A 25,793-nucleotide genomic window follows, 5' to 3' on the forward strand; every position below is an offset into this window, starting at 1 on the left:
TGCAGGCTGCAGATCACATCAGCTGTGTCGTGCTCACACAAACATCACAACCTGCCAATTTACCAGCAATACACAATGTATAAGTACCTCTGTCTCTCTGATCTGCCCAAGGTTATGACACGACCTCTCACACTCACTACAAGAGTATGGTACTACGCAGTCAACGAACATAATCGCTCACTACATCACTTTATACTAAAAAAAAAAAAAACTATTTTTTGGCATTCCATAACTTCTGCAAATGAAAAATCAAAGGTTTAAATTTCACACTTCAGCTACAATCAAGAAGTAAAAGTGATTTTTATATTCATTTATATCTGTGTATATTTCAGAGTCCTTGAGAACGCACCAAGAACCAGGCGTATAAAAGTGTGTAGTGTTGAGGCATGCAGCTTAGTGTAGCTATGTGAGCTCCGTGACCCAAACAATAGCCTGGGCGCCAAGTGTTCCCGCCCCACCATTGTCAAGACCTGCCTACACTACTCCACGCCTTCTTTTAAAAAAAATTCCCCCCACACAAAAAATATGCTTTTGTTATTCACATTTTTATCCTTTTTTTTTTAAACCGGCCCTCCCACACTCTCTCTCTACACAACCTGCAATTTTGACAGTCTTCTACGATTTTATAACATGTAAACCACACAATACCCAAAGCCTGTAAACCCCACATTGTAACCCTTATAGAGAATAAACTTGAATTGAATTTGCAAGATTTTATTTCTTTACAGTTTTATATTTCAAAATTTTCTGGTTTGGTATTTTACACATTTTCCTTAATAACATTAGATCATTTTCACAACGCGTAACACCATGACATCACTACCTAACAGACACATCCACCAGCAATCCTCACTTGCCAAGCTCAGTACTTCCCTAATCGGGTCGTATATTCACACGCCCGTAACCCGCCTCACCGGGTACTTCTTACATAAACTTATCCCCTTTGTTCGAAGGCGAATTAATGCTGCACTCTGCCAGAATCTGGCGAATTCAATAACGGTTCTCAATTACAACTTTCTGGACTATCAACTTTGTTGGATGCTTCCCATTAGATATTCAGCAATAAGCAAACCTCCCACAACGCTCTGATAGTATGCGAAGACAGGAAAAAAATGTTGGCACGAAGAGCGAGAGATTTAGAGCTAAGCTTCAAGGATGTGAATCACGGGTCCAGGCAGTGCAGCGTCACCTCAAGAGACCAAAGTTTACAAGTGCATACACATATACAATGTATCCTTGTCATACTTCCTTACCTCACCACGAGAAGCGATGGGAAGGAGACGAAAACACAAGCAAAAGGGATGGGAGGAAAGAGAATGAATGAGGGGATGGGCAACAGTGCAAGCGATGCACTGTAGAAGATGGGAGAAAAGAGGTAAAGTTTTCTAATTTAGTAAGGTTAGGTTGCTAATATGGGTGAAAATTTCAAAATTTACATAATTTTCATTCACAAAAAAAAAAACAGGAAAAAAACTATTGAGAAACTTCGTTATATCTAACAGCTTTATCTATTACAATCAGAACAACGAATTGTTAACTTTAGTAAAAATTAACTCTAAAACATTTAGGCGTTCAATGATTTATGTGGATTTAGCGTTTTTTTCTTTTCACATAATTAAAACAAGTATTGTACACTTAAGGGAGCTGTGAGGAATTTCTCGCGCGGACATGAGAATTATGCGTCTTCTTATTACTTGTGCTGTCTCTCACGTCCCACTCAAAGCAGAAGAGATCTCAAAGAAAATACATAGAACATTTACTGCCCGCATAGAGCTAATAATGTATAAGAGAACGCCTCAAAGTACTTGGAATATACTTTCTGGAGCAGAGATAATACGTACATGGCCCGGTGTCATGTGGCCTGGTAGGCAACGCTCTCGCCTCACAAACCCAGTGTCCGTGATTCAATCCCCGGCCTACCTACCTGGGGTCTACCTGGAACGCATTCCAAGGTTCAACGCCCCCGCGGCCCGGCCCATGACCAGGCCTCCTGGTGGATCAGAGCCTGATCAAAGAGGCTGTTACTGCTGGCTGCACGAAGTCCAACGTACGAACCACAGCCCAGCTGATCTGGCACTGACTTTAGGTACCTGTCCAGCTCCCTCTTGAAGACAACCAAGGGTCTATTGGTAATTTCCCTTATGGCGGGTGGGAGGCTGTTGAACAGTCTTGGGCCCCGGATACTTACTGTGTTTTCTCTTAGTGTACCAGTGGCGCCCTTACTTTTCACTGGGGGTATGTTACAACGCCTGCCAAGTCTTCTGCTTTCGTAGGGAGTGATTTCTGTGTGCAGGTTAGGGACCAGTCCCTCCAGAATCTTTCAGGTGTAGATTATGATATGTCTCTCTCGCCTGGGCTTCAGTGAGTACAAGTCAAGTGCTTCCAGGCGTTTCCAGCAGTTAAGGTGTTTGATTGAACTTTTACCCGTAGACCCCTGGTTGTCTTCAAGAGGGAGCTGGACAGATACCTAAAGACGGTGCCGGATCAGCCGGGTTGTGGTTCGTACGTTGGATTGCGTGCGGCCAGCAGTAACAGACTCGTTGATCAGGCCCTGATCCACCGGGAGGCCTGGTAATGGACCGGGCCGCGGGGGCGTTGATCCCAGGAATACCCTTCAAGTAGACTCCAGGTATACGTGCAGTAAAGGTTCTCTGTACATTCTCTAGATCTGCAATTTCACCTGCCTTGAATGGAGATGTTATGTACAGCAGTATTCCAGCCTAGAGAGAATAAGTGATTTAAAAGGATCATCACTGGCTTAGCATCTCTTGTCTTGAATGTCCTCATTATGCATCCTATCAGTTTCCTTGCAGATGTGATAGTGGCATTGTTGTGGTCCTTGAAGGTGAGGTCTTCGGACATTACCACATCCAGGTCTTCACATTGCTTTTTAGCTCTATTATGCGATTTGAGTTTGTAGTATACTCAGTCCTAGCGTGGAAATATGCCCAATTTTCACCTAGCAAGCAAGTAGGTACCTGGGTCGACTGGAGTGGGTCGCATCCTGGGGGACAAGATTGAAGGACCCCAATGGAAATAAGACAGTCCTCGATGACGCACTGACTTTCATGGGTTATCCTGGGTGGCTAACCCTCCGGGGTTAAAAATCCGAACAAAATATTATCACATCTTATTTTACCTTAAGTCTATATCTACGTAGTCTCTGCTCTGCTGTCCTCGTTTTCTGTCATATTCTCAAATTTATATAGACAATTTCCAAAGAAAACTGAAAAAATAGTCGATAACTAAAATAGCCACAATGTTGACCATTTAATAATAATAAAATAATCTTTATTTCTACAAGTACACGTACAACTTATACAGGCCTAGCTGACATTATGACATACCATATAGAACCCCCTGGTTTTGCAGAGCATTTCGGGCAAATTAGGTCGATTTTGTTCCCAGGATGCGACCCACACCAGTCGACTAACACCCAGGTTCCCATTTTACTGCTAGGTGAACAGGGACAGCAGGTTTCTTAAGGCGACACGCCCTAATGTTTCCACCAGTACAGGGGATCGAACCACGGACCTCAGTGAGTGAGCTGAGTGCATTAGTAATCGAGTTACGCCATTAATCCTTTCCCTCAAGCCACAAAAGCGGAACTGTTCAACAGTTTGCAAACGTAACATAAAATGAACGACAGTAAGTGAGAAAGTGAAGTATAAGAATGAGAAGTGGTGGGTGAAGTAGTGAAAAGAGAGTGGAAGGATCAAGGTGAGTGGAACGAAGAAAGCAGCAGCACGTATGTCTCATTACTTATGCACAGCCTTTTACACATTCCTAGTTAATGTACTAATGGCAGGCAGCCTTCAAGTAATCGGCTCACTCTTAAAAGATTTCCATCCGAGGTGATTTCACCGAATCGCTATTCTTTTTGATCTTAGGGTATGTATGTGCGCTTGTACTTACTCATTTTTTACTCGATTTGTGTTTGCGGGGATCAAGTGTGTGTGTGTGTGTGTGTGTGTGTGTGTGTGTGTGTGTGTGTGTGTGTGTGTGTGTGTGTGTGTGTGTGTGTGTGTGTGTGTGTGTGTGTGTGTGTGTGTGTACTCACCTAGTACTCACCTAGTTGAGGTTGCGGGGGTCGAGTCCGAGCTCCTGGCCCCGCCTCTTCACTGATCGCTACTAGGTCACTCTCCCTGAACCGTGAGCTTTATCATACCTCTGCTTAAAGCTATGTATGGGTCCTGCCTCCACTACATCGCTTCCCAAACTATTACACTTACTGACTACTCTGTGGCTGAAGAAATACTTCCTAACATCCCTGTGATTCATCTGTGTCTTCAACTTCCAACTGTGTCCCAATCGTTACTGTGTCCACTCTCTGGAACATCCTGTCTTTGTCCACCTTGTCACTTCCTCTCAGTATTTTGTATGTCGTTATCATGTCCCCCCTATCTCTCCTGTCCTCCAGTGTCGTCAGGTTGATTTCCCTTAACCTCTCCTCGTAGGACATACCTCTTAGCTCTGGGACTAGTCTTGTTGCAAACCTTTGCACTTTCTCTAGTTTCTTTACGTGCTTGGCTAGGTGTGGGTTCCAAACTGGTGCCGCATACTCCAATATGGGCCTAACGTACACGGTGTACAGGGTCCTGAACGATTCCTTATTAAGATGTCGGAATGCTGTTCTGAGGTTTGCTAAGCGCCCATATGCTGCAGCAGTTATTTGGTTGATGTGCGCTTCAGGAGATGTGCCTGGTGTTATACTCACCCCAGGATCTTTTTCCTTGAGTGAGGTTTGTAGTCTCTGGCCCCCTAGACTGTACTCCGTCTGCGGTCTTCTTTGCCCTTCCCCAATCTTCATGACTTTGCACTTGGTGGGATTGAACTCCAGGAGCCAATTGCTGGACCAGGTCTGCAGCCTGTCCAGATCCCTTTGTAGTTCTGCCTGGTCTTCGATCGAGTGAATTCTTCTCATCAACTTCACGTCATCTGCAAACAGGGACACCTCAGAGTCTATTCCTTCCGTCATGTCGTTCACAAATACCAGAAACAGCACTGGTCCTAGGACTGACCCCTGTGGGACCCCGCTGGTCACAGGTGCCCACTCTGACACCTCGCCACGTACCATGACTCGCTGCTGTCTTCCTGACAAGTATTCCCTGATCCATTGCAGTGCCTTCCCTGTTATCCCTCCTTGGTCCTCCAGTTTTTGCACCAATCTCTTGTGTGGAACTGTGTCAAACGCCTTCTTGCAGTCCAAGAATATGCAATCCACCCACCCCTCTCTCTCTTGTCTTACTGCTGTCACCATGTCATAGAACTCCAGTAGGTTTGTGACACAGGACTTCCCGTCCCTGAAACCATGTTGGCTGCTGTTGATGAGATCATTCCTTTCTAGGTGTTCCACCACTCTTCTCCTGATAATCTTCTCCATGATTTTGCATACTATATATGTCAGTGACACTGGTCTGTAGTTTAATGCTTCATGTCTGTCTCCTTTTTTAAAGATTGGGACTTCATTTGTTGTCTTCCATGCCTCAGGCAATCTCCCTGTTTCGATAGATGTATTGAATATTGTTGTTAGGGGTACACATAGCGCCTCTGCTCCCTCTCTCAATACCCATGGGGAGATGTTATCTGGCCCCATTGCCTTTGAGGTATCTAGCTCACTCAGAAGCCTCTTCACTTCTTCCTCGGTTGTGTGCACTGTGTCCAGCACATGGTGGTGTGCCCCACCTCTCCGTCTTTCTGGAGCCCCTTCTGTCTCCTCTGTGAACACTTCTTTGAATCTCTTGTTGAGTTCCTCACATACTTCACGGTCATTTCTTGTTGTCTCTCCTCCTTCCTTCCTTAGCCTGATTACCTGGTCCTTGACTGTTGTTTTCCTCCTGATGTGGCTGTACAACAGTTTCGGGTCAGATTTGGCTTTCGCTGCTATGTCATTTTCATATTGTGTTTGGGCCTCCCTTCTTATCTGTGCATATTCGTTTCTGGCTCTACGACTGCTCTCCTTATTCTCCTGGGTCCTTTGCCTTCTATATTTCTTCCATTCCCTAGCACACTTAGTTTTTGCCTCCCTGCACCTTTGGGTAAACCATGTGTGTGTGTGTGTGTGTGTGTGTGTGTGTGTGTGTGTGTGTGTGTGTGTGTGTGTGTGTGTGTGTGTGTAATGTACATAATGTAAAAATACGATAGTGAAAATAGGAAATAAAACCTGAGCGCTTTCATATGCTTACACACACACATTCCTCTGAAGATGTGTGAGTAAGCACATGAAAGCGCTCAGGTTTTATTTCATATTTTCACTGTTGTATTTTTACACATTTCCAGTAACGCGTTTTGTTGTGATTTCTTCCATATATATATCGCCAACCAGTGGTTTTATCAATCTATATACAGAGAATAATGCAGGAGATGAAGCAGCAGTTTGAGTTGATCTGTCCCTCACTGTGGATGAATCAGTAATCCGAGTTGAAATAGACTGACATGAACTAAAGTTTGATCCCTACAAAACAGAGTCAAAAATGAGTGAGTACAAGTACACACACACACACACACACACACACACACACACAACAGGGAAGGCACTGCAATGGATCAGAGAATACCTGACAGGAAGGCAGCAGCGAGTCATGGTATGTGACAAGGTGTCGGAGTGGGCACCTGTGACGAGCGGGGTTCCACAGGGGTCAGTCCTAAGGCCGGTGCTGTTTCTGGTATATGTGAATGACATGACGAAGGAATAGACACCGAAGTCTCTCTGTTTCCAGACGATGTCAAGTTAATGAGGAGAATTCAATCGGAGGAGGACCAGGTAGGACTACAAAGGGACATGGACAGGCTAAAGACCTGGTCCAGCAAATGGCTCCTGGAGTTCAACCACGCCAAGTGCAAAGTCATGAAGATCAGGGAAGGGCACAGAAGACCGCAGACAGAATACTGTCAAGGGGGCCAAAGACTACAAACGTCACTCAAGGAAAAGGATCCTGGGGTAAATATAACACCGAATATACAAATCCTGAGGCGCACATCAACCAAATAATTGCTGCGGCATACTGGCGACCAGCAAACCTACGAATAGCATTACGACTTCTCAGTAAGGAGTCGTTCAGGACTCTGTACATTGTGTACATCAGGTCCATATTGAAGTATGCAGAACCAGTTTGGAACCCACACCTGGTCAAGTATGTCAAGAAAGTTGAGAAAGTGCAGAGGTTTGAAATGAGACTAGTCACGGAGCTAAGGGGCATGTCCTACGAGGAGCGGTTAAGGGAAATCTATCTGACGACACTGGAGGACAGGAGAGGACATGTTAACAATATATAAAATACCGAGAGGAATCGACAAGATGGACGGGAACAGGATGTTTCAGAGACTGGACACAACTTCTCATAATTGGAAGTCGAAGACTCAGATGAGCCACAGGGATGTTAGGAAGCATTTCTTCAGTCACAGAGTTTTCAGGAAGTGGAACAGTCTGGAAAGGGAGGTGGTGGAGGCAGGATCCATACACAGCTTTAAGAGGAGGCATGATAAAACTCATGAAGCAGGGAGGGAGCGACTCTGTTGCGACCAGTGAAGAGGCGGTGACAGGACCTATGAATCAACCCCCTTCAACCACGATTAGGTGAGTACACACACGCACGACCAGTGAAGTGAAGAGGCGGGGCCAGGAGCTATGACTCCAGCCCTGCATCCACAATTAGATGAGTATACACACACACACACACACACATATATGGGACACGGCAACAAGGGGACACAGAAGTTGAAGACACAAATGAATCACAGGGATGTTAGGAAGTATTTCTTTAGTCGCAGAGTAGTCAGGAAGTGGAATAGTTTGGTAAGCGATGTAGTGGAGGCAGGATCCATTCATAGTTTTAAGCAGAGGTATGATAAAGCTAATGGTGCAGGGAGAGTGACCCAGTAGCGGCCAGTGAAGAGGCGGGGCCAGGAGCTATAAATCGACCCCTGCAACCACAACTAGGTGAGTACACATATAATGTGAGAAGCCACGAAAGCGCTTGGAATTACGCTATTCTTTCACAGTGGTTGTTTTGCATATATATATATATATATATATATATCGTGCCGAATATGTAAAACTGGTCAATTAGCAAGAAGTCATTTAAAATTAAGTCCTTTCTAAAATTTTCTCTTATACGTTTAAAGATATATTTTTTTCATTAATGTTAATGTAAAAATTTATAATTTTGCACCAAAAGGAACTTAGAAAACTTACCTAACCTTATTATAACAAGCGCAATTTATTTTATCTTAACCCAACTAAATATATTTTAGATTTGTTTACAATAATTTAATACCAAACACAGTGAAATATATTTTTTTTCATTAGGTTCAGAATGATTTTGGTGCAATTATTGCATACACAAATTTTCGCTTGTCCTATATAGCAAGATGAGCGTTGCTATTTAAGCCAAGATCGCAAGTTCTGCCTATTCGGCACGACACACACACACACACACACACACATATATATATATATATATATATATATATATATATATATATATATATATATATATATATATATTAATATATATATATAAATATATATATATAAATATATATATATAGATAAATATATATATATATATATATATATATATATATATATATAATAATAATAAAAATAATATCGGTATAGCTTATAACTACGTATTTACATGGGATGTCATTTAGAATAGCGCTGATTCGTACGCAGTATATAGCTCAGGTTATAACCACGTCCCTGTCGTGCATCCAGGGACATTCCTTAATGTTCACTTCTAAAAGCAGAGTGTCACTACACCAAACCTGTCCTCTGAAATAACAAAAAACCTAACACCAGTGGCATGACAACCATAAATAGCTGTGTTAGCAGTAAATGGGTCAACGTAAGCAAACTTGATATTCTCAGAAATCTAAAAGTCACTTTACAACATGAAAAGTTCATTTTACGCAGTCTCTATACACCTAAGTGTTGGTACTCCCTCTGCGTACAGAGCAACAGTGCTTATATACTTAGGTGTAATCTCATTATGTATACCGTTTACTTTAATCCCTCTATCAGGTATTAAAATATCCTCTACTGGCGGTATGCAGATGACATGCCACGTTAATGACGCTTTCAGCCTAACAAACTAAGCAACTGCTCGCCCCTTGCCTCACAGTGTCTAATTGATATGTGCCTAGGACAAAATGGTAACTACCTCTCTCCCGACTTGATACACTCGAGGACAGTGCGTTCATTCTTGCCTTCAGCTAGGTCTTGCCTAAGACCAGCACATCATAAATCCAACCGAGATTTCGCCGGCGATATTTTTAAAGTGTCACTCTGTTAGATGAATACCAAAGATAAGGCCGACCAAAGGCAACGATGTTGGCAGACGTAGGAGGGAGGACCTGATTAGCAGGTATAGGTCAGCAATAGAGATAATTAGGAGGAAGGGTGGGAAACCTGTCATATGTGGCATTTTGCCAAGGAGAGGAGTTGGAAATGAATGGTTGTCCAGAGCAATTGGTGTCAATTGCTGGCTGGACAAGTACTGTAAGGAAAATGCGGTAACATTCATTGACAACTGGGACCTCTTCTATGGCAGAAATGACATGTATGCCAGGGATGGGGTTCACTTATCTAGGTGTGGGGTGGGAGCACTGGCCAACGCAGTGGAGGGAGCTGTTAGGTCTTTAAACTAGGAATAGTTAGTGGTATGGGTTTTGGCGGGAAAACTGTGAAGTCGCAGGGTAGTAACATGAGTACTAGGAGAACTAGTAATAGGCAAAATGAGGTGGATATTGGAAAGCCAGTGGCACTAATTGACAAGGACAGTAATAAGTTTAGTGGAATAACAGAAAGGAGCAGGAATGATAAAGAGAAAGGAGGGTCCTTAAGTATATATTACACAAATAGTCGCAGTGCTAGGAATAAGATGGACGAGTTGAGACTAGTTGCTAGTGCAGGTAACATAGATGTATTTGCCATTACTGAGACGTGGTTTAATTCAAAAAGTCGGGACATGCCTGCAGAATGTCACATTCAGGGTTTTAAATTGTTCCAAGTAGATAGAAGTATCGGGAAGGGGGGTGGGGTGGCATTGTATGTCCGAGATCGCTTGAACTGTTTCATAAAAACGGGTATTAAGTCTGAAGTAACACATACAGAGTCTGTTTGGATAGAATTTTCAGAGGGGCATGAAAAATTAACTTTAGGTGTGATATACCGTCCCCCAAATTTAGATAGGGACCAGGGAAGACTACTATGGGAGGAAATTGTTAGGGCCACAAGGCACGATAATGTAGTAATTCTAGGAGACTTTAACTTTAGTCATATTGATTGGAATTTCTTGACTGGGAATTTAGAATCATATGACTTCTTAGAAGTAGTTCAGGATTGTTTTCTGAAGCAGTTTGTGACAGAACCTACAAGGGGTAATAACCTGCTTGACTTAGTTCTGGCAAACAATGAATCCCTTGTTAATAATTTAGAAGTTTCAGAGGAACTGGGTGCTAGCGACCACAAATCAATTACATTTAGAATTGAATGGAAGTATGATAGTAGGGATAACTCAGTAACAGTCCCAGATTTTAGCTTAGCAGATTACGATGGGCTTAGAGAACACTTATCATCTGTTGACTGGGGTAACGAAGAGAGCTATCAATATGACAGTTTTCTGAACACAATACATGCTGCTCAAAGAACATTTATCCCTTATAAAGAAATTAGATCAAATAGAAATGACCCAAAATGGATGAATAATAGGCTGAAATATCTACTAGGGCATAAGAAAGGAATTTATAGGCGTATCAAAAGAGGCGAGGGTCATCTTATGAATCAGTATATTGACACTAAGAGGGACATTAAAAAGGGGATAAGAAAAGCTAAAAGGGACTATGAAATTAAAGTTGCTAGGGATTCTAAAACTAACCCAAAAAGTTTTTTTCCAGGTATATAGAACAAAAGTCAGAGATAAGATTGGTCCCCTTAAAAATAACTATGGGCATCTTACTGACAAAGAGAATGAAATGTGCTCGATTTTAAATAATTATTTTCTCTCGGTTTTTACACAGGAAGACACTAATAATATTCCGGTAATTAATTTTTATAGTGGATCAGAAGAAGATAAATTATGTAACATCACAGTCACTAGTGAAATGGTTGTGAAGCAGATAGACCGACTGAAGCAAAATAAGTCACCGGGTCCTGATGAGGTTTTTTCAAGGGTTCTAAAGGAATGCAAAATGGAAGTCTGTGAACCATTAACTAATATTTTTAATTTATCTCTTCAAACAGGTGCAGTGTCTGATATGTGGAAGATGGCTAATGTAATTCCTATTTTTAAAACAGGGGACAAGTCGTTACCGTCAAATTACCGCCCAATAAGCCTGACCTCAATTGTAGGCAAATTACTAGAGTCAATTATAGCTGAGATTATAAGAAGCCATCTCGATAAGCATAGCTTGATTAATGATACTCAGCATGGATTCACAAGAGGCCGGTCTTGTCTAACTAATTTATTAACTTTCTTCAGTAAAGCTTTTGAGGCTGTTGACCATGACAAAGAATTTGATATTATTTACTTAGATTTTAGTAAGGCATTTGATAGAGTTCCGCACCAAAGACTGTTGAAGAAAGTAGCAGCTCATGGCATTGGGGGAAGGGTGCTCTCGTGGATCGAATCATGGCTCACAGACAGGAAGCAGAGAGTGTCCATAAATGGGGTTAAATCCGAGTGGGGATCAGTAACAAGTGGCGTTCCACAGGGATCAGTCTTGGGCCCGTTGTTGTTTATAATATATATCAATGATCTTGATGAAGGAATTACTAGTGATATGAGCAAATTCGCTGATGACACGAAGATAGGTAGGATAATTGATTCAAACGTAGATGTTAGGGAACTTCAGGAGGATTTAGACAAACTCTACTCTTGGTCAGAAAAGTGGCAGATGCAGTTCAATGTAGATAAATGCAGGGTTCTGAAGCTCGGGAGTGTCCATAACCCTAGCACTTATAAGTTAAATAATGTAGAACTTAACCATACAGATTGCGAAAAGGACTTGGGGGTTATGGTAAGCAGCAACCTTAAACCAAGACAGCAATGCCTAAGCGTACGTAATAAGGCAAATAGATTACTGGGATTTATATCAAGAAGTGTAAGCAACAGAAGTCCAGAGGTCATACTGCAGCTTTATACATCATTAGTAAGGCCTCACCTAGATTATGCAGAAAAGGACACAAGTGCAACTAATGTGACATTTATTGTGGCAACGTTTCGCTCTCCAGGAGCTTTATCAAGCCATTACAAACAATACATGGACACAGAGGGTATATAAAGGCTCAGAGTGAGGTGAATACTAGTGAGGTACCATTTCGATGTTCACTAGTGGTAGTAGTAGTAGTAGTAGTGGTAGTGACAAAAGCAATTAATTCGTACATGAGTAAAAGGATATAAAAGCTATTACTTGGGTAACATAAAAATAGGTTGGACAAATATAAACTGGAATGAGGCAGGTTGTTTCAGTGTTCACTCTCTGTGCTTTGTGTAGTATAACAGGAGAGACTATGTGATGGCAGGGTTTACTGTTTTCAGGAGGATTCTTGCTAAGACTTCGGAGATGGTGAAGCTGCCGTTGTTTTGTTTAATTGTATTCGAAACAGCGATCAGTGCTGATTCAAGGCACTTGCGTGTGCGGAAATTAGTTTCTTTTATCACTAATTGGGCGTCTCTGAATTTCATAAGATGATTGGTGGAATTTCGGTGTTGTACACAGGCGTTGTTTAAGTTGTCGTTCCTACATGCGTATATGTGTTCATTGAGGCGGGTGTCGAGGTTTCTTGCTGTTTCACCTACGTAGATCTTGTCACAGCCTCCACAGGGTATAGTGTAAACTCCTGCATTGACTGGTTCGTGGTGCTTGGGTTTTGTCCTGGTTAGATCCTTTATTGAAGTGGTAGAAGCGATGGCGACTCTGGTGTTAGCTTGTGAAAGTACTTTTGAGACGTTTAGTGCAACCTGGCTGTTGGGAAGAATTATAACTTTGTTGGGAGCGGTGTTGATGCGTGGAGAATTGATGATCTGAAGAGCTCTTTTCTTGCAGTCTTTGATGAAAAAAGAAGGAAATTGTAACTCAGTGAATGTTTGGTGAATGTAAGTACATTCCTCGTCAAGAAACTCAGGACTACAAATTCGGTATGCTCTTAGGAAAAACCCGATGATGATGCCTCTTTTGGTCTTGGTATCTTGACTGGAATAGAAGTGTGTGAGATCATTTTTATTGGTGGGTTTCCGATAAACTTGAAATCTTAGGTTGTTGTCTACTTTGTGAATGAGGACGTCGAGGAAAGGTAGCTTGTCATTGGACTCTTCTTCTAGTGTAAACTGAATCGCTGGTTCAACTGCGTTGAGCCTTGCCTGAAGATCCCGTACATCAAAACGTTTTGGAGTTATTACGAGGACATCGTCCACGTAACGTAACCAAGTGACGCTTGAAGGGATGATGTTGGCGAAGTGTTCGGACTCTAGGTGTTCCATGTATAAGTTGGCTAGGACGGCACTTATTGGGGACCCCATTCCCATGCCGTAGGTTTGTTTGTAGAGCTTGTTATTGAAGGAAAAACAGTTGAAGTTAACACAGAGTTCAATCAAGTCAACAAAATCTCCGGGAGGTAAAGGAAGATTAAGGTCCTGGTTGACTTTACGTCGTAGAACCTCGATGGCTTTTTTGGTAGGTACTTTTGTGAAGAGGGAAGTCACATCCAAACTGCTTAGTTTCTTGTTACGGATGGAGAGGTTACGGATGCGGTTGAGAAGGTCGCCTGAGTGTTTAAGATGAGCGGGGCTGATGGTCCCCAGAAGGCAGGAAAGATGTTTGGCAAGAACTCCGGCTAGTTTGTGTGGAGCACTGCCTATTCCTGACGTGATTGGTCTGAGAGGAATATTGTGTTTATGGGTCTTGGGTAAACCATACATGTGTGCTGGTTTAGGGTTGCTTGGTAACAAGTACAGAAGTTTCTTCCCTTCTCTAGTGCGTTTGAGTATTTGTCTGCTTTTGTATAGAAAGTCTTTGGTGAGCGTCTCCCACTGTTGAGTGCTGATAGGTTCGTATGTAGATTGATCATTCAAAAGGTCCATCATTTTAGTGTTGTAGTCACTGGTGTTGAGTATGACGACTCCACCTCCTTTGTCGGCGGTGGTGACGATAATGTTGGGGTCGTTGGCGAGGTCCTTAAGGGCAGTGATGTATCTTCTAGGAAGATTAGAAGAAGAAGGTTCACATAAAGCTGCAGTGAGAAGGCCCTGTATATAACCCTTCTGGAAGTTGCTGTCACTGTGTCTATGGTTCCTGGTAACAAGATTGAGTTGATAGTTAGGTTTGCGTATGTTGGTGGTAAATTTGAGTCCCAGACTCAGTGCTTGTTTCTCGTAGTCGGTTAAGGTGCGTGACGATAAGTTGTTTATCAGGGATTCGCGTCCCATTTCCTTCCACCGACTGTTAGTGCAGAGGTACTGAAGTTTGCGATTGAGTTTGATCTTCTGTTGGAGGTTAGCTGTGGTGACTGTGCTGAGAATATGCTCAGCAGTGTGTTGGTCAATCTGAAGATTGGCCCTCATATTCCTTGCAGTTTCAAAGGTTTCCTTAGCGATGTTAGAAAGTTCTTCGGCACATTCAGTTAAGTAAGCTTGGGTAGCTGGAGAGAAGGGGTGCTTGGAGTTGGAGAGTTGTGCAGGAGTAGACTTAGGGATCACCTTCTCTGCCAGGCAATCTTGTAGGAAGTTGTGTCTGTTGCGATAGCTGTGAGCACGAAGAAGGGTGTCCAAATAACGTCTGCATGAAATGTCCATTATGTTGCGGTGTCCGACAGATTGTAATAAAGTTGGTAGAATTACCGACAATATGTAAAGTAAAAGGACACAAGTGCAACTAATGTGACATTTATTGTGGCAACGTTTCGCTCTCCAGGAGCTTTATCAAGCCATTACAAACAATACATGGACACAGAGGGTATATAAAGGCTCAGAGTGAGGTGAATACTAGTGAGGTACCATTTCGATGTTCACTAGTGGTAGTAGTAGTAGTAGTAGTGGTAGTGACAAAAGCAATTAATTCGTACATGAGTAAAAGGATATAAAAGCTATTACTTGGGTAACATAAAAATAGGTTGGACAAATATAAACTGGAATGAGGCAGGTTGTTTCAGTGTTCACTCTCTGTGCTTTGTGTAGTATAACAGGAGAGACTATGTGATGGCAGGGTTTACTGTTTTCAGGAGGATTCTTGCTAAGACTTCGGAGATGGTGAAGCTGCCGTTGTTTTGTTTAATTGTATTCGAAACAGCGATCAGTGCTGATTCAAGGCACTTGCGTGTGCGGAAATTAGTTTCTTTTATCACTAATTGGGCGTCTCTGAATTTCATAAGATGATTGGTGGAATTTCGGTGTTGTACACAGGCGTTGTTTAAGTTGTCGTTCCTACATGCGTATATGTGTTCATTGAGGCGGGTGTCGAGGTTTCTTGCTGTTTCACCATCTCCGAAGTCTTAGCAAGAATCCTCCTGAAAACAGTAAACCCTGCCATCACATAGTCTCTCCTGTTATACTACACAAAGCACAGAGAGTGAACACTGAAACAACCTGCCTCATTCCAGTTTATATTTGTCCAACCTATTTTTATGTTACCCAAGTAATAGCTTTTATATCCTTTTACTCATGTACGAATTAATTGCTTTTGTCACTACCACTACTACTACTACTACTACCACTAGTGAACATCGAAATGGTACCTCACTAGTATTCACCTCACTCTGAGCCTTTATATACCCTCTGTGTCCATGTATTGTTTGTAATGGCTTGATAAAGCTCCTGGAGAGCGAAACGTTGCCACAATAAATGTCACATTAGTTGCACTTGTGTCCTTTTACTTTACATATTGTCGGTAATTCTACCAACTTTATTACAATCTGTCGGACACCGCAACATAATGGACATTTCATGCAGACGTTATTTGGACACCCTTCTTCGTGCTCACAGCTATCGCAACAGACACAACTTCCTACAAGATTGCCTGGCAGAGAAGGTGATCCCTAAGTCTACTCCTGCACAACTCTCCAACTCCAAGCACCCCTTCTCTCCAGCTACCCAAGCTTACTTAACTGAATGTGCCGAAGAACTTTCTAACATCGCTAAGGAAACCTTTGAAACTGCAAGGAATATGAGGGCCAATCTTCAGATTGACCAACACACTGCTGAGCATATTCTCAGCACAGTCACCACAGCTAACCTCCAACAGAAGATCAAACTCAATCGCAAACTTCAGTACCTCTGCACTAACAGTCGATGGAAGGAAATGGGACGCGAATCCCTGATAAACAACTTATCGTCACGCACCTTAACCGACTACGAGAAACAAGCACTGAGTCTGGGACTCAAATTTACCACCAACATACGCAAACCTAACTATCAACTCAATCTTGTTACCAGGAACCATAGACACAGTGACAGCAACTTCCAGAAGGGTTATATACAGGGCCTTCTCACTGCAGCTTTATGTGAACCTTCTTCTTCTAATCTTCCTAGAAGATACATCACTGCCCTTAAGGACCTCGCCAACGACCCCAACATTATCGTCACCACCGCCGACAAAGGAGGTGGAGTCGTCATACTCAACACCAGTGACTACAACACTAAAATGATGGACCTTTTGAATGATCAATCTACATACGAACCTATCAGCACTCAACAGTGGGAGACGCTCACCAAAGACTTTCTATACAAAAGCAGACAAATACTCAAACGCACTAGAGAAGGGAAGAAACTTCTGTACTTGTTACCAAGCAACCCTAAACCAGCACACATGTATGGTTTACCCAAGACCCATAAACACAATATTCCTCTCAGACCAATCACGTCAGGAATAGGCAGTGCTCCACACAAACTAGCCGGAGTTCTTGCCAAACATCTTTCCTGCCTTCTGGGGACCATCAGCCCCGCTCATCTTAAACACTCAGGCGACCTTCTCAACCGCATCCGTAACCTCTCCATCCGTAACAAGAAACTAAGCAGTTTGGATGTGACTTCCCTCTTCACAAAAGTACCTACCAAAAAAGCCATCGAGGTTCTACGACGTAAAGTCAACCAGGACCTTAATCTTCCTTTACCTCCCGGAGATTTTGTTGACTTGATTGAACTCTGTGTTAACTTCAACTGTTTTTCCTTCAATAACAAGCTCTACAAACAAACCTACGGCATGGGAATGGGGTCCCCAATAAGTGCCGTCCTAGCCAACTTATACATGGAACACCTAGAGTCCGAACACTTCGCCAACATCATCCCTTCAAGCGTCACTTGGTTACGTTACGTGGACGATGTCCTCGTAATAACTCCAAAACGTTTTGATGTACGGGATCTTCAGGCAAGGCTCAACGCAGTTGAACCAGCGATTCAGTTTACACTAGAAGAAGAGTCCAATGACAAGCTACCTTTCCTCGACGTCCTCATTCACAAAGTAGACAACAACCTAAGATTTCAAGTTTATCGGAAACCCACCAATAAAAATGATCTCACACACTTCTATTCCAGTCAAGATACCAAGACCAAAAGAGGCATCATCATCGGGTTTTTCCTAAGAGCATACCGAATTTGTAGTCCTGAGTTTCTTGACGAGGAATGTACTTACATTCACCAAACATTCACTGAGTTACAATTTCCTTCTTTTTTCATCAAAGACTGCAAGAAAAGAGCTCTTCAGATCATCAATTCTCCACGCATCAACACCGCTCCCAACAAAGTTATAATTCTTCCCAACAGCCAGGTTGCACTAAACGTCTCAAAAGTACTTTCACAAGCTAACACCAGAGTCGCCATCGCTTCTACCACTTCAATAAAGGATCTAACCAGGACAAAACCCAAGCACCACGAACCAGTCAATGCAGGAGTTTACACTATACCCTGTGGAGGCTGTGACAAGATCTACGTAGGTGAAACAGCAAGAAACCTCGACACCCGCCTCAATGAACACATATACGCATGTAGGAACGACAACTTAAACAACGCCTGTGTACAACACCGAAATTCCACCAATCATCTTATGAAATTCAGAGACGCCCAATTAGTGATAAAAGAAACTAATTTCCGCACACGCAAGTGCCTTGAATCAGCACTGATCGCTGTTTCGAATACAATTAAACAAAACAACGGCAGCTTCACCATCTCCGAAGTCTTAGCAAGAATCCTCCTGAAAACAGTAAACCCTGCCATCACATAGTCTCTCCTGTTATACTACACAAAGCACAGAGAGTGAACACTGAAACAACCTGCCTCATTCCAGTTTATATTTGTCCAACCTATTTTTATGTTACCCAAGTAATAGCTTTTATATCCTTTTACTCATGTACGAATTAATTGCTTTTGTCACTACCACTACTACTACTACTACTACCACTAGTGAACATCGAAATGGTACCTCACTAGTATTCACCTCACTCTGAGCCTTTATATACCCTCTGTGTCCATGTATTGTTTGTAATGGCTTGATAAAGCTCCTGGAGAGCGAAACGTTGCCACAATAAATGTCACATTAGTTGCACTTGTGTCCTTTTACTTTACATATTGTTGGCTGGATAAACACTGTAAGGATAATGCAGTACCATTCATTGACAACTGGGACATCTTCTATGGCCAAAATGACATGTATGCCAGGGATGGGGTTCACTTATCCAGGGCAGGTGTGGGTTTTCTTGCTAACTCAGTTGACGGGGTTGTTAGGGCTTTAAACTAGGATTAGTTAGAGGTATGGGTTTAGAAATGATAAATAATCAGTATGGATATATTGACTTATGCTCTGATATTAAGAATCTTAATAGTAACTGTCATGGAGTAACTCTGGGTAATGTAAAGTGTGACGAATGGTTTGAAAAACCGACAAGTTGAAGATTGAGACACTTATGCAGCATATGGGAATCTTTATTCAGGAAACGTTTCGCCACACAGTGGCTTCATCAGATGAAGCCACTGTGTGGCGAAACGTTTCCTGAATAAAGATTCCCATATGCTGCATAAGTGTCTCAATCTTCAACTTGTCGGTTTTTCAAACCATTCGTCACAACTGTCAGACACTGCAGCATCATTGGATCTTGTTACAAAGAATTCTTCAACACTTGTTCAACCTTTGGACGAAGACCTACTTCGACTAGTGGATGGTACCACTATGACCCCGCCTCCATCTGCTTCACGTCACCTCACTACAGTATATAAGCCACGTCTACGGCCCTATGCTGTACTTTCTACAAGATTGATGGACTGAACACATCGACTCCAGGTTGAGGGACTGATTACCTCATTCTCCTCCTCTCCTTACGCCTTCCTCTTTGTATTGGACTGATGAAGCCACTGTGTGGCGAAACGTTTCCTGAATAAAGATTCCCATATGCTGCATAAGTGTCTCAATCTTCAATGTAAAGTAAAAGGACACAAGTGCAACTAATGTGACATTTATTGTGGCAACGTTTCGCTCTCCAGGAGCTTTATCAAGCCATTACAAACAATACATGGACACAGAGGGTATATAAAGGCCCAGAGATCTTCAGATCATAAATTCTCCATTCACTCGTTACATTCACTCGTTAGACGAAGAATGAGGGGAGACCTGATCGAAGTGTATAAGTGGAAGATAGGTATTAATAAAGGGGATATTAACAAGGTCTTGAGGATATCTGTCCAAGAGAGAACCCGCAGTAATGGATTTAAATTAGATAAGTTTAGATTTAGAAAGGACATAGGAAAGTATTGGTTTGGAAATAGGGTAGTTGATGAGTGGAACAGTCTACCTAGTTGGGTTATTGAGGCTAGGACTTTGGGTAGTTTCAAATTTAGGTTGGATAAGTACATGAGTGGGAGGGGTTGGATTTGAGTGGGACCTGCACATCAGAGCTTATTTCTTGGGTAGCATTGAAAATTGGGTTGGTCAAATGTTTGTTAGTGGGATGAATTGTAAAGGACCTGCCTAGTATGGGCCAACAGGCCTGCTGCAGTGTTCCTCCTTTCTTATGTTCTTATGTTCTTTTACTTTACAGTCGTCGTTTTGATAAGGACCTGCCTCGCATGGGCCAGTAGGCCTTCTGCAGTGTTCCTCCATTCTTATGTTCTTATAAGTGGATGACTGGCATAAACAAAGGAGATATTAATAAGGTATTGAGGGTGTCGAACCAGGTAAAAACCAGAAATAATGGATTTAAGTTGGATAAATTTAGAATTAGAAAGAACATAGGTAAGTACTGGTTTTCTAACAGAGTTGTGGATGCGTGGAACAATCTTCCCAGTGGGGTGCAAGAGGCTAGGACCTTGGGTAGCTTTATGAAGAGACTGGACAAATATATGAGTGGGAGGGGCTGGGTTTGATTAGTGTCACTGGATACAGGAGTTAATTCTTGGGTAGCTTTAGGTAGAGGTTGTTTAGATAAGGACCTGCCTTGTATGGGCCAGTAGGCCTTCTGCAGTGTTCCTCCATTCTTATGTTCTTATGTTCTTAAACAAAAATCTTGAAACAAAAGAGCGAAGGACCATGACTGAGAGTCTTGTAAGTGAAGTCCACTTATCGGGGATGGTGTGGTGGCAACACTGATGACCTCAGGAAGTCCGAAGGAAAATCGTGTTTTGTGTTGTTTTTCTTGTTCTTCATGGGTCGCTGCCATGCCTCGAACACTGCAAACGATGGTCAGAAAGGAAGACTGGTCAGAAAGGGAAATGTGAGAAGACGGAGAGGCGGGGAAGGCAGGGTAAAAAGAACAGAGAATTGGGAAGAAAAGATGGAGAAGGTAGGGAGAACAAGAGGCGAGATGCTGAGGCGATGGATGAGGTGAAGGGATTGTCGAGGGACAAGTGAAGAGATGGTAAGCATTAAAAATGGGTTGGGTAAATGTTCTCTTAGTGGGTTGGATTTGTGGGGGACTTGCCTAGTGTGGGCCGGTAGGCCTGCTGCAGTGTTCCCCATCTCCCACTCAACATTCAAGACTCCAGCTAGTAATCTCACTTAAGAACATAAGAAAGGAGGAACACTGCAGCAGGCCTGTTGGCCCATACTAGGCAGGTCCTTTAGAATTCATCCCACTAACAAAACATTTGCCCAACCCAATTTTCAATGCCACCCAAGAAACAAGCTCCGATGTGCAAGTCCCACTCAAATCCAACCCCTCTCACTCATGTACTTATCCAACCTAAATTTGAAACTACCCAAAGTCCTAGCCTCAATAACCCAACTAGGTAGACTGTTCCACTCATCAACTACCCTATTTCCAAACCAATACTTTCCTATGTCCTTTCTAAATCTAAACTTATCTAGTTTAAATCCATTACTGCGGGTTCTCTCTTGGAGAGATATCCTCAAGACCTTGTTAATATCCCCTTTATTAATACCTATCTTCCACTTATACACTTCGATCAGGTCTCCCCTCATAAACCTAAATTGCTACGATGAGTACGGAAGGGAGAAATTGAGATGTGCGATCACAGTGGATATCGGGCAGAGGCAGCCGTGGCATAGAGAGACTGATATGTTAGTTGACTGCTTGATTGACCGTCTCGCTAACCTGGGCGATGCGAGTGATGCCGTCATGACCAGGGTTCTGCAAGACCAGCTGAGGCTGGTGTACGCCTGCGTCTTGCCTCATATACTAGAGTGTTCCCCCATGACGGTGGTTTTCCACGAGGGATGTGTGTCTCACCTGCCCTACACCCGTTCAGAGGCCAGAGGGACCTACAGCCAACACACGACGCCCAGCAGTACAGTGATGTCATCCAGCGATACAGAGACGACGCCCAGCAGTACAGAGATATCCAGCGATACAGAGACGATGCCCATCAGTAAAGTGATGTCATCCAGCGGTACAGAGATGATTTGTAGGATCTTGTAGATTTCAATCTCCCTGACAACTTGAGGGAGGGTGTACTACCATGTACACCCACTTTGTCAGTAATTCATTTTTCATTGACAGTGATACAAAAAATTATTTCTGGACCAAACCTAACTTAAAAATCCCTCCTAGCTTAACCTAACTTAAAACATCTCTCCTAACTTAACGTAACTTAGCCTAACTTAGCTTTTGAGGCTGTTTATCACGATAAAGAATTTGATATTGTTTATTTAGATTTTAGTAAGGCTTTTGATAGAGTACCGAACCAAAGACTGTTAAAGAAAGTGGCAGCTCATGGCACTGGGGGAAAAGTGCTAAGAGGGATTACCAACAGATCTCCGGCTGTCTTCAAGAAGGCACTGGACAGGCACCTAAAGTCAGTACCTGACCAACCGGGCTGTGGTTCGTACGTCAGCTTGCGTGCGGCCAGTAGTAACAGCCTGGTTGATCAGACCCTGATCCACCATGAGGCCTGGTCTCAGACCGGGCCGCGGGGACATTGACCCCCGAAGCCCTCTCCAGGTAAACTCCAGGTAAGGAAAGAGAGGATAGAAGACGAGAGATAGCATAAGACGAGGGGAAAGGCACTAGGAGAGGACAGGGTTAAAGGGAAACTTGAAACGTGAGAAACAAGAGAGGCAACGAGTGAGAAAAGAAATGGGTAGAACTGGAATGACAAAAATAGGAAGATCGTGACTCAGGACTGTGGCGAGAGAACGTGATATGGGAAGTTTAAGAAAATGAAGAAAGAAAAAATAAAAGTCTTTTAAAAAGAATAAAAACTATGTGACAACAAGCAGAGACGTGGCAAATTAAAATATACAGAGGTGTGTATGGTGTGCAGGAGAAACTGGAGCAGCACGAAATGTAGGAGAAAAACACGAGGAGGAAAGCGAGAAACAGGAGGACGAAGAGGAGGAGCAACGGGAGGAGTGTAATAACAAGAGACGCACTTGTATCAAGGAGCGTTAAGCGTGAAGCTGAAAAGATTTTCTGAACGTAGATTACAGGTGAGTGTAGGTGATGAGACGATGGCAGCTCCAGCATCGTGCAGGTGTCAAAGCTGCCCAGGAAGAACAAGGCAGACAAGGAAGACGGGTGGATGAAGGTAGGCAGGAGTGGAAGGGGGTAAGGATAGATAGGATAAAGCAGGGAGTGGGGATAAATGATGGAGGCAGGGAGGAGTGGATGATTATCGAAGGAGGCAGAGAGTAGTGATGAAGAGGCAGTAAATAATGGAGGCAGGGAGTGGTGATGAAGGAAGGAGGCAGGGAGTGGTGATGAAGGAAGGAGGCAGGGAGTGATGAAGGAAGGAGGCAGGGAACGGGAGACGGAGATAAGAAGTGGGGATGAAGGAAGAAGGCAGGGAGGAGGGATGGATAAAGGAATACGGCGGATAGAAATAGGGGATGATGTCAGACAGGAGTAAGGTATGAAGGAAGGAAGGAAACAGGGAATGGAAAGTGAAAGAAGAAGACCGGAAGAAGTAAAGGATGAAGAGAGGGCAGGAAGGAAGAAGTGAGGGATGAAGGAAGTAGAAAGGAGTGAGAGAGACAGGAAAAATGCGAGTAGTAGCCGATAAAGGAGACACAGAAAGTGATGATTTTCTTCAATTAACAACCACTACATTACCTCCAGCAGCACTGGGTTTCTAGAGTGTGTGTGCCGCTGCAGCCTGGCCCTGGCTTGCTTGGCGCTTGCCTGGTCAACCAGGCTGTTGCTGATGGCAGCCTGCTGGCTCACATATCCATCACAGCCTGGTTGATCCGGGAGGTACTTGTCGAGTATCCCCTTGAAGACTTCTACACTTGTTCAGGCAACATTTCCGATATCTTCTGGGACCACGAATACTGATACAATGGTCTCTTATTGTACCCACTGCGCCTCTGCTCCTCTCTAGTTTTTGTTTTTCAATTCCTCCCACACCTCTCGCTCCAGTATCTTATACATTAGTGTTTACATGATCTGTGTGGCCTTTAGCTGTATAGCCCTTGTGGTTTAGCGCTTCTTTTTGATTATAATAATAATAATGTGTGGCCTTTACAGAAGTGAAAAACTCTGCATCTTCCACTCTACTTTCATTTAGTAGATTGCTGAACTCTGATTCATATTGATCTTTTAGAGTTTCACACATAGGACTGGAGTGTTTTAAACACAGGATATGACATTCCAGCAGAAAATACTGGGGCTTCATACACACAGGACTGAGGTGTTTTCTTACACAACAGGTCTATTCTGGAACAGGGCCGCGGTGGCCCCAGGAAGCAGCTTAAGGTGACCTACAGGATACGACGATCCAGCAGGTACTGCACTTTGCTAACACATTTTTTCCCTGGATGCGATCCACAACAGTTGGCCAACACACACACATTTATTTTTATTGATATAACCCCCTCCCCCCACAGTCATGTAGCAAGCATACTGCAGAGCACTTACCCCCACCCTGTCATGGCACAGGCATCATATGGGCATTTACCCCCACACTGTCACTACATAGGCATCATAGGGGCATTTACCCCACACCATCATGACACAGGCATCATATGGGCACTTAACCTCCCATCGTCATGACACAGGCACAATGCAGTCACTTGCCCCCACACCCACACCGTCATACATCACTGCTCCGCACTCTTACTCCATGATTCTCCGTTAACTAGAAAGTTATCGGGTTCTTTGACATTCAATGCGTGTCAGGCGGCAAGAGAAAAGCAACGAAGAGGCTAAAGGAAGGAAAGTTGAAGGATGACGATAGTTAAGAATTAAAGAGGCGAAAGTAGAGTATGGAGAAATGTCAAGGAATAGGCGGAAGACAGGGAGGGAGGGAGGGAGGGAAGGAGGGAGGGAAGGAGGGAGGGAAGGAGCGAGGGAGGGAGGGAAGGAAGGAGGGATGGAAGGAGGGACGGAAGGAGGGAGGGAGGGAGGGAACGAGGGAGGGAGGGACGGAGGGAGGGAGGGAGGGAGGGAGGGAGCGAGGGAAGGAGGGAGGGAGGGAAGGAGGGATGGAAGGAGGGAGGGAGGGAGGGAGGGAGGGAGGGAGGGAGGGAGAGAGGGAGGGAGGGAGAGAGAGAGGGAGGGAGGGAGAGAGGGAGGGAGAGAGGGAGAGATGGAGGGTGGGAGGGAGGGAGGGAGGGAGGGAGGGAGAGAGAGAGAGAGAGAGAGAGAGAGAGAGAGAGAGAGAGAGAGAGAGAGAGAGAGAGAGAGAGAGAATGATGGGGAATAACGTGGAAGATGAAACGATCTTGAAATAGATCAATTACACACTGAAAGCCTGAAGAATATTTTTGTTATATAATGGCAAATAAATTTTAAGAAAAAGGTAAACAATTATTCACTTCCGGCAACAAACAAAACTGAGCCACAAACATTTTCTTCCGAGTCAAAATGAACGTCAAAGATGATCTCACTTAATTAAAACAATCCAGAAAATTAGATGTCATGTGATTTGTTCCAGCTAAGTATCTACAAAGAGATTTAATTACCACAAACAGTGGCAGAAACTCGCTAAATCTCACCTCAGTGCTCAAATGTACACTCATTAAGTATAATTATTTTTAGATAACCAGTTATTCTGCAAATATTTCGCAAAAATTTTTTATATAACCAGTTATTCTGGCTCCCAGTAATGTTTACATGACATTCACCGCTGACACTCGTCAGTTATGTAAAAATTGGTACAACTAAATGATTTTCAGAATTAAAAAATACTACACACCTTAGTCTTTGAAACATACCTGGAGGGTGTTTCAGGGGTCAACGCCCCCGCGGCACGGTTCATGACCAGGTTTCACGGTGGAGCAGGGCCTGATCAACCAGGCTGTTACTGCTGGCCACACGCAATCCAACGTACGAACCACATCCCAGCTGATCAGGTACCGACTCTAGGTATCTATCTAGTTCCCTCTTGAAGACAGCCAGGGGTCTATTGATAATCCCG

General features: G+C 43.3%; 2 protein-coding genes across 4 annotated transcripts in view; one reads left to right on the forward strand and one right to left on the reverse strand.

Annotated features, from left to right (window-relative positions):
• Window positions 1-703, forward strand: part of LOC128705187 (zinc finger MYM-type protein 1-like) — a 104,447-nt gene extending 103,744 nt beyond the window's left edge. For both annotated transcript variants that reach the window (XR_011392411.1, XR_011392414.1), the window contains exon 5: window positions 333-703. The gene's annotated coding sequence lies outside the window, so the exon portion shown is untranslated. The remainder of the gene's footprint in view (window positions 1-332) is intronic.
• LOC128690008 (uncharacterized) overlaps window positions 1-25,793 on the reverse strand; it is a 748,983-nt gene that overhangs the window by 64,563 nt on the left and 658,627 nt on the right. The gene's annotated exons all lie outside the window — the stretch shown is intronic.

The sequence above is a fragment of the Cherax quadricarinatus genome, chromosome 25 (assembly GCF_038502225.1).
Source record: "Cherax quadricarinatus isolate ZL_2023a chromosome 25, ASM3850222v1, whole genome shotgun sequence".
NCBI lineage: Eukaryota > Metazoa > Arthropoda > Malacostraca > Decapoda > Parastacidae > Cherax > Cherax quadricarinatus.